We start from the raw sequence: 13,111 nt of genomic DNA, 5'->3' as shown, positions 1-13,111 counted from the left end.
GAGAGGGCCATGTCAGGAACAGGGTGGGGAGAGAGCCTTGGAATGTGGCCTGCAGAGTGTCCTTCACGAGGAGCAGTGCCTGGCTGGGACAGGTTCGAGCAACGAGCACTTCAAAACTCACCGAGGCGAGAGGCGGTTGAGAGGGGTGTCCTGTTTGGGGAGGTAAGGAGGCTCGCTGCTACCCGTGTCAGTGTCTTTAACTCTTCCTCTCCTCAGGAGCTGTCTCGAGGCTGTTTCCAGACTGGCTTTTTTGTGCTACAGGTACAAAAAGCATTAGTTTGCTCCCGTGAGGAAGATGAGGAGGCTGCGTGGACCTGTGGCTCGGCTTGTGGGCTGCCTTCAGCCAGGTGCGTGCTCTGCTCCGACGCTTTGATAAAGAGAGAGGTTTTCGTGAAACTTAGAGGAACATCTCTTTGAGACAGGTCAAGCAAGTATTTGTTTGCCTGAGGTGTCATGCCAGTAGTGCACGGACACTCAAATGGGTAGTCATTCTGTTTGTTCCTGCTGTTTCTTTTTGTGCATAACCAGTGCTCTCTGGGGTAGTGCATAAATGCAGGTTAATGACTGCGTGTAACCAGAGTCAAGCCGGTGGTCTCTTCTCATCTGGAGCCTGGGCATCTCCTATGACCTTACCCCCGTGGCGTTGTAAATCAGAAGCTGTGGCACCTCTTTGTGTCCAGGCTCTGATCAGAAAGCGCTGGGGATAATGGTTGTTCTCCGGGGAGCTTTCCTCCCTCTCAAGCCAGCTGTGGGACACCGAATTTTCCGTGGCGTGTCAGGCAGGTGAGGGGCAGGATCAGCAAGGCTGGAAGAAGCTCTCCTCAGGCACGGAGTGATGACGTGCCAGGACTTCAGCAAGGGCCAGGGTTTGTCTTCTGGGTTAGCAGCCAGGCTCTGCGCTGTCTGTGTGTGAACTGAAGGCATCCTTTGCCAGCTGGGCTGTCCGAAGGGCATAAAACTCTCTGGGGGTCCAAGACTGTATAGGAGGCAGTGCACTCAGCACCAGCGCTGGTTCCCGAGAGTGAACTGCTTTTATTCCTCTGTGTTGGGGGACTGCTTCAGCCAGCTTAAAAACAAAGCTCCCAGAACTCAGCAAATCCTAACCAGAAAAAAAAAAAAAAAAACACCTTGCTTTGGTCTACTGGTGGTTCATCTTCCCGCAGTGCAGCCCCAGCAGTGCTGTTCCCGTGTACCTCGGGGCTCGCTGCCCCGCTGGGACCTTGCAGCACGGTTACTGCTGGCAGCGCGTGCCCAGCCGTCCCACGGAGCTCGTCCTGCCGTCTGTCCCAGATCCCCGGGAACCCGTCGGTATCTGTGCGTACTCGAAGAGGGATTTAACCTTTCTGCCTGCTCTTAAAGGGGTAAAAATAAAGAGGTTTGTTTCAGAGGACCGGAATTAGGCTCAAAGCCTTCAATACTAGATCCGAGAGCTCTTCATCTCCAAATGTGCTCAGCGTAGAAGTAGCAAAGGTCTTTTGCTACTCCAGGACAAACCTCGATACCTGAAGACCTTCCCAGGTGGCTCCAGGTCCTGCTCATCCCTAAACCTTGGAGGCTGTCAGCTCACCCGGCGCCTCCAGCACACCGCTCTTTCAGCAGCTTCGGAGACCTTGACAGGTCGGATGTGGCACGAGCGGGGCTTCTTGAAGCGTGGTATTCCCACTCCTGGCAAGAGGAGCTTGTTTACCCCGTGCATCGAGGTTAATTGGCTCTCGGGGCGGTTGTGGCTGTGGGTAGTCATGCGGGTGTGAGCGCTGGAAGCGTGTCATCTTCTAACACGTGCAGGGCGTTACGCGGGGCCAGCGTGCCGCGCTTGGTAAGCAGGGTGTAAACGCGGGCTCCTCTTCTGCAACGGGTCTCGTCCTTCCTTGCTTTGTTAAGAGTCGTTTCCGTGTTGGGAAATATTTAAGAAAAGGGGAGTGTCTCTATCGGAGGCAGAGCTGATTTAGAAACAAAATTCTGGGAAAAAGCCTCAGCTGCGCTAGCAGAGGAGAAGCAGGCTCGTGGGCTGGACCCGGAGCCAGCAGATGGATGTGAATGTTTCGTGAAGGCCAAAGCCCACCTGTTGCCTCGCGCTCTGCTCCTCCGGCCATTTGTGCACCCTGACGTGCAGCGGATGTTTTAAATAACAGCCAGGTGTTTTAAATAAATACCGGGTGTGCGGTGTTTTAATGCTGCTTCACAGCTGGGGAGGATGGGGGCTGTGGGTGATGAGGTTTGTGGTGCTCAGCCACACGTGTGGTGCTGCTCCAGAGGTCCCGGCCTCTCCTGTGTTCTCAGGCTTTGAGCTTCCAGAAGAAGGAATCGTCTCACTGCCTTTCCTGTCCCGCTGACCTGCCCGTGAGGACCAGTACGTGGCCAGCTGCGTTTCCTTCTGGCCCTGGGAACGGCTGCAGTGCTCGTGAAAGCGCTGCTTCTGGAGGGGGTGAGCACAGAGGCCGTGTTCCCCTGTACCCGGATGAACCCGCAGCTGTTTTACAGGCAGGGCTGGATGCTCTCTGCAGGTCTGTGTCGGGTGCTGCTGCTTCCCCTGTTCAGGGGGCTGAGGGTTTTGTTTCACCGCCGTGCCTACGCCGTCGCACCACGCTGGCGGCGAGCTGCTGGATGGTGCGCGTTGGTTGTGTGCACGACGGAGAATGGTGGGCCTGATCCTGTGCACACGGCAGCTTCTCAGTGCTGGTAGTGCAGCTGAGCTGTTCCCTTTATTATTTTCAGGGATTTTTATCACACTTAGAAATGACGGTGCTCTGGCAGAGGCAACTTTGGACCAGCGCACTGGGGGCTGGAGCTGTGCAAAGGTCTCTCATGGGTAGTTTTTGCCTCCATCCCCCTGGACCTGTACCCTTCCCGAGCTTTCCCTGAGCTCCGTTTGCTCTCCTAATTTTGCCAGCATCGTCTTCGTGCTGATCTGTGTGTCTGGAGAGGCGGCAGGCCCCCGGTCCTGCTCACTGCCCTGCCCCAGGTGGTGCACCATTCCCACTCCGCACTGAGGATCCTCCTCCTGCCGCCCTCCCAGCCCACGTCCCCATGTGCGTGCCACCTCTGCTGCCCTACAGCCCACGTCTGAACCCCCTGCTGGCCCCAGGGGAGCTGAAGGAGCCTGGCTGTTACGGGTGGGATATCAGGTAGGGCTTGTTCGCTCCCAGCAGGAAGGCTGGCGGTTGGTCTGGAGCCTGTTTGTTGGAGCATTTCTGCCTCCCTGGGGGGGCTGAGCTTGGCCGGGCTGCCTGAAGGTGCCTTCAGCACGAGGGGGATGCCTGTGACCGTAGACGATGGTGGCAAAATAAGTTTCCCTGTGGTACCTGGCCTTGCTGCACGTCCATGCTGCTGCTTCGTCATGCCTGCTCTTCAGGTGTAGTTTTCAGCCTTATTTTCCAAGCTGGGGACACCTACATGTTTTCCAGGGCGGTGTTGATTCCCTTAGGAATGTCACAGCTGTAGGTTGCAGTAATTTGCAATAAATTTGCTTTTCTTAGTCACGGCCTGTGGATCCCCAGCGGCTTGTGGGGAGCAGGAGGAAAGCCACTGCTCGGGAAGGAGGAGAGACTCGATTGTTTAAAGAACTTCAAAGTTTTCATATTCCCACTTTGATCTTCTCCGGCATCTGGGATAGGTTTCTTTCTTCTTTCTCTTTTAATTCCACCACCCCCCGTTGTAGTTCCCAACATGCTGGCAGAGCGCTTGGAGCTGAGCTGAGTACGAGGAGGAGCTGCTGCTTCCAGGGACAGCCACCAAGCAAACACGACGTCCCTCGCGTCCCCAGCGCCCTGTTGTGCTTGGCGAGGTGATGCGAGGGAGTAAAAGGATTTGAGCTTTTAACGTTGCAAAACCAGGCATCTCTGGCAGGGCCCTCAGAAGAGGGTCCCCATCGGTGACCGACATAGTGCAGACAGACCCGAAAGCTTGAGAAATGAGCCCGTGGTGGTGGCTGTCGGGGGCTCTGCCCTCTCCCACCTGCCTGCCCTACCCAGGTTGGGGGCTGGAGCCGCCAGGAGCCGGGCTGCTGGTGGAGCCTGCCTTCAGCCCTGGCGCTCCTCCTCGCAGTGAGACGCAGGTCCTGGGTTTGGAAATGCAGGCTTATGTCCCACGCGTCAGGAGGCTTTGCCTTTTAATTACAGGTTTTGGCCGTGTGTAAAAGGGCATGATTAGTGTGAGGCAGGAGAGGCTGGCGTTATGGACACCATCCGTGCTGGGGACAGGCTTCTTGTTCTGCCCCTTAGTGCTCGGCAGCGCTGCCTTGAGCTGGGCTGGCTCAGTTCCTCGTAGGCACAAGACTCAAAACTCAAAGAAAATTACGCTGAGTTTAAAACGTGTTATTTCTTTTTTTTTCTTTTGCATTTTTCTAATAATTTAATCCCCTGCAGCACTGTAAATTCCAAATGTGAATGGGAAATAATCCCCCCGCTACAATAACTAGCGTGTAACCGTCGCATGAAGAAAGCCCCAACTGATCAGTGAACGCGCATTGTTTTCCGAATTAATTTCAAAAATCACATCTTACCTTCATAAGGAGATGAGGTGGGGAGGAAGTATTAACTTCTCCCGAAGCTGAGTGCAGTGATCTTCATGGTGAGAAGTGGTAGGTGCGGCGTTGCAGTTTTCCATGCAATTACCAAAAAAAAGAAATGGGGTTCCGGAAACTGAATTGTGGCCGTGCGTGGTGCCCCAGGAGCAGGCAGGTACCCGAGCTCATGTTTTGCGTTAGCAGAGGTTGCCTGACCTGCTGATCGCTGGTTTTCCCCTCCTCGAACAGCCCCGGCCATCCTCCGGCTGTAGCACCCCAACCCTCACCCTCCGAGCGCAGAAGGGATCAGCGAAGCAGCGCCGCTGCTGCCAGCTGCTGAACGAGAGCGCCTGCCTGGAGGTGGTTTTATTCCACTTTAAACTTAATTTTAGCGATGCTTGCAAAGTTTTGATGCATCTCGGTGCTCGAAGACCTAAAAATATGTCATTTAGGAAGGCAGGGGATAGCCTGTTAAACCCTGGCCCTACAAGTATTAAATACGAGTGTAGTGCACTACAGTGGAAAGGCAAGAAATGCGATGAACTGAATGGAGCCACCCGTGCAAGCGCTTAGATCTGGTGGCATGTGTCGCCCTGTCACCCCACCGGGGCTTTCTGCAGGGCGATGTGGCTGCTGCCGGGGTTTTAATGCCGGCGCAGGGAGCAGGTCCCCAGGATCCCTGTGCTGCACTGCTCGCACCTCCCTCCATCCCAAAGGCTCGGGATACGGTGACGTACAGCCGTCAGGTTTTTTAATTTTAAACAGTCCGGCCTGTCCAAGTGCTTTGAAACGGGATTTATTATTTCATAAACTGAAGCCTGTGGGAAGGTATGCGAGCGGATCGCCGCGGTATTTTCCTTGTATGTTTTCCTAATGTTAGGGACGGTCTCAAAGAAGTGTTGCATTGTTTCACTTCCCCTCAACACTTCGTGTTTTTCTAAAAATAAAAGCTAATGTCAACAGTCCTGCAATAACGAATGGGTGAATATGCACGTCCTGCACCCGATTATTTTTTTGTAATAAAAAAAAAGGCAAGATTTAGCTGGTAATCACATTATAAGCTATGGATAAAAATGTATCTTTTAAATCAGCTCGCTGATGGCTTTTTTCTTTTTTCCTTTTTGAAACACCATTAATCAAGTTAGAGGCTGAAAATACTCTCACGAAACAGAGGCCAGGGAAGGTCAGCTGAGGTGAATAAACAAGCTGACTTTTTAAAATAAAAGCCCCAAACCAGCCTGCTGTCGCTGCGTGTGCTCCGGGTACCTTAAATACAGAGCCGCCTTCAGCTCTGGGGCCGCGCTGACAGGCGTCCCGAACACCTTTTGCAACAAACCTCTCATTACAGCCTGGTGACTCCTTGGGTTCTGCAGATCAGCTTGGGAATATTGCACTGAAAAACAGAGGGGATATTTATATTTTTTTGGACCGGTGGGTGAGCCAGTTTTAGAACTAGACCCGATCGGCGTGGCACGTAGCCACGCGTTTATGGCATTGTTCCTCTTGCTGTACATTACAGTTTTGGGGTTAAACTCCACATCTGCGGAACCCACCAGTTGGGCCAGCTAAAATCTTTTCCTTTTATTTTTTAAGAAAAAATTGAAAAAAAAGCCGCAAAATAGGCATCCTCAGGCAGAGAAGGGTCCAGAGGTGCCCTCCCCTCAGCACCTCGCATTATCCTGGTTGTTGTCCAGGATCTCCTGACCTGGAGCCGTTCCCACAGTGTTTGGGGCTTGAATTACGGCTTTAGGAGCTGGCAGAGCCAATCCTGACAAGTTGATTCTTTTTCTCCTCTGTTTATTTATTTCTTCCCTCCTTCGTTTTAATATCGTCTCCTGGGAGATTCCAGTTGAAAATCTATTCATGGCTGAAATATTTCTTTTCCCTTGTGCCGCGGATGCCCAGTCTGGTCCGATTGTGTGGTTTCTTCCTGGCACAGAAGGGAAAGAACAGGAGAATGGGAGGAGAGCTGCACTTGGGGCTGTGCAAAGCCGCATGTATGTGCGAGCAAAGATGCACCGTAGGTGTCGTGCACGTATGTGTAGGGTGGACAAAGCACACAACGTGCCTCTAGCTTAACCAAATCCTTGGAGACGATGGATATCGTGGCCCTGGTGCTGCTGGAAGGTCTCACCAGCAGCTTCTAGAGCTCCGTGCCGGGAGCTCCGTGCCCTGGTTCTGCAGCAGGAAGCTTTTCCCCAGAGCTCCTGGTGCTTGCCTGGTTTGTGCTGACCTGCTGAGCACCGGCGTGGGGTCGGTCTCCGTTTGTGTTTCCCTTGCTCTGCTTCAGACTGAAGTCTGAGCTCTGGAGGCAGCCGATCTGGCGTGTGGGAGCGGTAGCAGACAGCTTGCTGCTGGCCGGGTTGGCTCTGGGAAGGGTCTGGCACGGGCCGAGGGGCAGGGGGAGGCTGCAGGCAAGGGCAGGGAGGGTGGCGAGGAGAGCAAGACCTCGGGTTTTACAGGGGGTTAAAGGGTTGGATCAGCTCAATAGCAAAGGCAAGCAAAACGTCTCCGTCCTTGCTTCCAGCAGATCCCCTCCACCACTGCCCCTGTGCCTGCAGTTAAGTGCTGCGGCACTGAGCCTGCGAGGCGTTCGGGATGAAAACGTCCAGGTGGTGCCTCTAGAGCTGAAATTGCCAGCGTGGCTCCCAACCACCAAAAAAAAACCCACAAAAATTCAAAAGTCACCAGCGCAAAATGCACTGATAATACACCAAAGGTGCTCATCCGTCAGTCCTTGGAAGTCTGGATCACGTTGCACTCCTGCTTGGGAGTTTTTCTCCAGAATCGTGATGTCTAGACGCTTATCTCTGTTGGTGTCCTTCCCCCTGCCGATGAAATCTGACTTTCTCATGACCCTGGGAGCCGAGGCTTTTCCTAGCTGGTGCTCCCAGCTCGCGCATCTTTTCTTTTCTCCTAATATTATGAAGCCTGTGATAAAGTTGCATGGCTTGGCAGTGACAGTTTGGGTGCTGTTCATGTGCCAAAGCTCGCTGAATAAGTCTTTTATCGTGGATTTGTAACAGGAGCTGTCGGAGGGGGAGATTCACAGGAGAAGTGCTTCCAGAGGAATGCTTTTATAAAGGAACGCTGTCCTGCAGCAAAGTGCCTCGCAGGGGGAAGAAAACCAAGCCCGACATTTTTCTTGTGTTACTGGTGTAAAAGTTGCCCATTAATTTGAGCAAACACAATTTTGCTTCCATTTCTAGACAATTTTGTTTGTCCTCTTTGTGCTAGCGAGCCCTAGTTGAGCTCCAGGCATTTAGGGGAAGAAGACATTTAGATGCTGACTAACAAATGCCGAAATCCTCGTTTTGTGTAACTCTCCCTAATGTCCCTAGGCAGGAGCCAGCCAGCCACGTCCCTGCAGGAGACGGGACGGGGACACGACTGTCACTTGCCGGGCTGGTGCTGGAGCCGCGGAGGCAGCGAGCGCTTGTTTGCAGCACAGGGAGCTTTTGGTGCTTCGAGCAGGAGAGTGTAAGGAGAAGATGAGGTGATGGGGTTTGTGAGTAGCAAATGTAACAGCAAAGGGTTGTTAAGACCTAGAGCGTTCAGCTCTTCCATGTGCTCTGCTGCCAGGTGCCCGCTCCGTCGCGTTAGGTGCTGAGCTGTTTGCGATCCGTGCGAGGCCTGCGTGCTTCTGGATGGCAGGAGCTTCGAGCTTGTCTCCCCCCCGCAATTAAAAATTCTTTTTCTTTAAAAGAAAAACATTTTTAATGGTAAAACCTGCTTTAATATTGTCTGAAAGTGGTTTGGCTGCTGCTTTACAGCCAGCACCTGACACTGATTTTCCTTAGAGCCTTCCCTGGAGCAGGGGAGAGTGGCGTTTTGCTCTGCTTTCAGTTTTGGTTTGGATTGTTATAGAGTCATAGTTATGTTCTCTTCTTAAGTACCCAGTTTACTGTGTAGCTTAACTGGCTCTTTGGCACCGAAGCAAGAGAGTAGAACATTAAAAGAGGAATGTGATTATAATCCCGTAAAAATTGACAGAGGAATTTGGCAGCGGTTGCAGCCTGCGAATGTAATATATAATATTTTATTCATTTTTTTATAACAATTAGATTTCGAGCTGACAGCTTAAATGACAAATCACCTTAAAAAGACTTTTGTGCACAGCACAAGGACTGTCAGTGTGGTTTTTCTCTGCTAACTGCGGAGCTAGCAAGGTCCCTGCATGAATAATGGGACCCTTTGGCTTTAGCCATGCTGCGTGCGGGAGAGGAGAGCGCTGAGGTCTGCAGCGTTACTAATTTGTGTCCCAGTGTGCTTCAGCTTCTTGGCTGAAGGGAAATATTTTGCAGGGAATGTCCGTGATCCCAAGTGCTGCTTTTGTTGTCCTCTTGCTCCCATAAACTGCTTGGGAATGAGACCAGAAAATGCGGCTGGGTAAACCTGGAGGTAAGGGAAGAAGAAGATGGTTGGATTCAGAAAAGGAGCAGAATAAAGCATCAGCGGTTGTTCCTCTGTGCCGGGGGGATCTCCATCCACGTCTGCTCCCTCCTAGCAGTGCCTCGGCCCCTAGGAAACAGGCAGGTGGTGCAGGAAGTCCTGGTCCTGACGCTGGACGCAAGCATAAACCCTCACGGGGCAGGGAAGGAGCATGTCCTGCCCATCAGGTAACCACTGTAGTCACGAGATAAGGAACCCGCTCTGTCCCCTGGTTCCCGGCCGTTTAGGTACGTTACTCACAGCGGGAAGCAGATCCCAGGAGACACCGACAGCGTTCCCCATCCCTGAATATCCCAGCTCACGCTGGGAGCTGAAGCCAACGATGCAAAACCCTTCGGGCACTGCAGGAGTGGGGTTTGTTTCCCGCATCCCAGGGGAATGCTGCAGACCTGAGGGTTTTGGACAAAAGGGAAGCCGGTGCTCTGCAGGGTCAGCTCGGCCGAATAATGGCGCAGCCGATCAGAGCACCATTATGCCTTATGTAAAACTTGTAACAAAAGCCGTGATTTCTGCTCTCAGGTAACTGACGGCTATAAGGAAAGCTTAGACACTCTTGACTATGGAGTACAAGCGTTTTTTGACATTTGAGAATTTCCTATTTTATCTCTTTATATCTTTAGGAGTTTGGTTGCCTGGCTCTTGCTTGTGGTCCTAAGAGCATCTTTATGGGCCATGAAAAGAAAACAAGAGGAGTGAGAGTCTGCTCTGTTGTTTTTTTTTCTCTTGGAGGGAGAAGCTGACTGCAGTTTGCTGAGCTTTAGTGCATACCACAAGTATACCCTTTTTTTTTTAAATCTGACCTGAATAGGATTTAAAAGTTTTAAAATGCTGCAATAGGCATTTTTAGCTTAATGAGAATAATTCCCTAATTCCTTCCTTTTGTGACGGAAAAAATGACTAAGGCAGCTGTGAGTTGGGCCATGCTTGTGTCTGCTTGGGCATAAACTAGGCTCTCTTTAGCTGAAAGTGAACATCCTGGAGCAGGTGGCTGCATGGTGGCAGAGCACCGAGGGAAGGTGTCCTCTTCGGTTTTTAGCCCAGGGGAAGAGGTCAGCTGGAGGAAGTCTAAAAGATAGTAATGAGATGGGCTGGAGGTCTGGAAAATGCTCATTTGAACAAACCTGGCTTGTTTGGCTCCAGATAAGAGAAGAGGGAGGGAGGAAGTAAATCTACAGGTACCTAAAAGTGCGTGAAAGGGAAGGTGGCGTTGGCTTTCCATGTTTACAGGGAGCGGGACAAGAGGTCATGGTCTTAAATTGCAGAGAAAAAAGTTCAGATTGAGAAATACTTTTCCTAAAAGTGACAACCGTTAAACACTGGGTTTGATGGTCTAGAGGGCTTGTGGCGCGCCAGTTGCTGGAAGATGGAAATGCATTAGAAATCCGTCTCTAATACCGAGTGATGGGAACGCACCCGTGGTGCAGGTGCAGTTTGTTCTCCCACGAGTGGGAGTTGTCCAGATGCTTTCCTGTGGTCCCTCTGCAGAGCACTGGCCTGCTGTGGTAAGGTTAGGAAGGGTTGTTTGCAGTCTAAAATAAGAAAGAGACGGCAAATTACATTCCGTGGCTTAAATTTTCTGGCACTTAAAATGATTGAAGTGACTAAAGATACTGTAAGTTTGCATGTCTCCCTACAAAAGCAGATGCTGGCTAGAAATATTTTATGCTCTTTGCTTCTAAAATTAAATTTTATGGATGCTGAATTGTATGACTTGCCTTTCTGGGTGATACAGCCTTTCCAGGACACGGGTCCGCTTGGGCTGGAAGAGGAGGAGAGGGGGCGCGAGTGGTGGTGTCTGTGGGGTAGCTACTTCTCTTCAAAGAAGTATCAGTACAGACAAGTTCCCAGCTCAGTGCAAGTGTTGGAGAAATAGAAACAGCCACTTTGGAGATCCTAAATGGTAGCTCTTCGGTCCCATAATTGTACCTTGGGAGCTGGAAGCCTTTTTAGACAAGTGCTGTTGAGTGCGATGGGTTCACAAGTGAGGTGCACAATCCCAGGCCAGGAAGGAGCTTTTCTTGGCTGCAAACCGGCATCGCAGCACAGTCATCCTAGGTCTCAGGGTATAGATGAGCTCTTCACTCCCTGCTAGGTGTGACAACCACCTTTAATCTGCTCTAAGAAGAGCCCGGGGTCACGTAGCTCTGTGTTCATGGTGTCCCCCAGGTGTGCGTGGCACAGCCAGGGAGCCAGCCCTGCAGGCAGGAGCCTGGCTCAGGGCTTGCCGGCTCTCACGGGGCTCAGGCAGCCGGTGAGTTACTGAAATGGAGCACAGAGAGAAGCTGCTTTGAGGTTTGTGCTCGCACCAGCATACTGCTTGTGCTAGGCGTGCGAGCAAACCATGTCTCCTGCTGCCTTGCAGAGGTCGTGTCCCAGGAAGGAGCAGCACGCTCGAGGGTCAGCTCAGGACGTGCTAAGCAGCAAAGGGAAGTTCAGGATCACCTGTGAAAGCTGCTCACTGGTGACCATCACAAACTGGGCTGGCACAGCAGCTGGAGGGAACAGAAGGGTGTTTTGAAGCAGGCCTGTTCCGTTGCGGGTGCTGGGACGCGGAGCAGCACAGCGCGGAAACCTCGCGGTCTGCTTCGGGGACGAAGTGCCACGCTCCTGCAGGGACCTGCTGGGCTCTGCTGGAGCAGGAGTCGTGCAAAGTGCGCGCACGTCTGAACTGCTTCCCTGTCCCAGAAACACAAGAAAAGAAAGTCAGCAAGAAAAAGGTGAAGCATCCTGGCACTCCGCTGGGGACCAGAGTGGATGTTTCCATCTTTTTAAGGATCATTTTGCTCTTTTGTGGCTTGACCTCCTGCAGGGCGGGTTGGTGAGAGCCTGTTGTACCTTCTCTGCTGTTTGCAGATATCAGGCTGGCCTGTGCATTGCTTCTGTAAGGAAGCTTTGATCAGGGACAGCATTGTTCAGCTTCCACTAATGCCAAAAAGGACCCAAAACGGAGCAGGAAGAGGGCCAACAGCCATTTAGAAAAATCTGAGGTGAGGTTGCCCAGTGAAAGGAAAACCCAGAAATCTGTTCTTGGAGCTTTACAGTGGTTTTGAGTTTTAAACATCAGACCCGGTGTATGCTCAAACGCAGCAGTGGATCCTGCACAGGAATTTGGGAATTCCTTCCTTCCTTATTTTTACAAGCCTCCCATCCCAGATGGTTCAGGCATTACAGACTGTAAAACCACAGGTGCATTAGGATGATTTATCCTCTGCATCAAGCCTAATGTTTTGGGAATATGTTTGTCTTCGTTCTCGAGCAGTCACTGCAGGTTTTGAGGCACTTACTCAATCCTGAGGAAACTGAAATACTTGAAAGGAAGGGCAGAAGGGATGCAAAGTTTTATGATTAATAGCTCTGGCATACAGCGGAAATCCCTGACGTGGAAGGACCTGAACAAGTCTGAGTGTGTCATTGGTATCAGATGTGCCTGGGATTTTTATATCTGCAAGAAATTAGGAAAAAAAAAACATTCCTTGGTAGTCCTTGTCTGCTCTTCTAGTTCCTGTGATAGGCAGCTGAGCTGTAGGCATGTACTGCTCCAAGGAAACCCCAGCCCGTGCTCCTGTACCCCCACCTCTCCCATGCGTTATTTTACGTGAAGTTTAAGCCTCAGGCAATTCAAGAAAGAGCTGCAAAGGGCAATAGTGGCTCTCGTTGCCAAATCTGCAAGCTTTTTGCTCCATGTTTTCAGCACTAGATTTTGGGAAACTGAGATTTTCTGTGCCTCCAAGCCAGAGTTTCTATTTAAAACACCTTTAATTGCAGGAAGCGCAAAGTGTTATGATCAAACTGTTATGATCAAGGTCACTCTTCTTAATTTAGGTACTCCGAGGATCAAGAAATCTTGTTTGTTAAAATCTTAGACATATGTTTCATCCCTAAATGAGCATGCAGATGATATTAAACCTACCATAGCCAAGAGAGCTGGTGTAACAGCCACCAGCTCTGTGGTTGGGGCTCTCTAGCTGCTGCTATCAAAGAAGGAATGGCAGATAAGCAGCCGGGGCTGTTTTGTTATCGCGTAGTTTTGGAGACTATGTTGTTGTGCAAGTTGTTGCAGGACAATTACACAAATTGCTGGAATAAAAACCACTTGATCAGCAGTCTAATATTTGTTTCTTATTATACGTTAAACCTTTTCTGGCGTGTAAGAGG

General features: G+C 51.2%; 1 protein-coding gene across 6 annotated transcripts in view; it reads left to right on the top strand.

The window, feature by feature from the left end:
• Nucleotides 1–13,111, top strand: part of ZHX3 (zinc fingers and homeoboxes 3) — a 50,314-nt gene that overhangs the window by 3,545 nt on the left and 33,658 nt on the right. Inside the window, exons 1-2 of one of the 6 annotated variants that reach the window (XM_083801661.1) lie at nucleotides 27–162; nucleotides 262–347. The exons of 4 other annotated variants lie outside the window; for them this stretch is intronic. The gene's annotated coding sequence lies outside the window, so the exon portion shown is untranslated. Of the gene's footprint in view, nucleotides 1–26; nucleotides 163–217; nucleotides 348–13,111 lie in introns of those variants that run through there. One more of the 6 variants, XM_083801663.1, reaches the window with a different exon arrangement.

This window comes from Anser anser (genome assembly GCF_964211835.1).
Source record: "Anser anser genome assembly, chromosome: 16".
Classification (NCBI taxonomy): domain Eukaryota; kingdom Metazoa; phylum Chordata; class Aves; order Anseriformes; family Anatidae; genus Anser; species Anser anser.
Note: the sequence above shows the minus strand (reverse complement) of the source record. Positions and strands in the feature narration are given on the sequence as shown.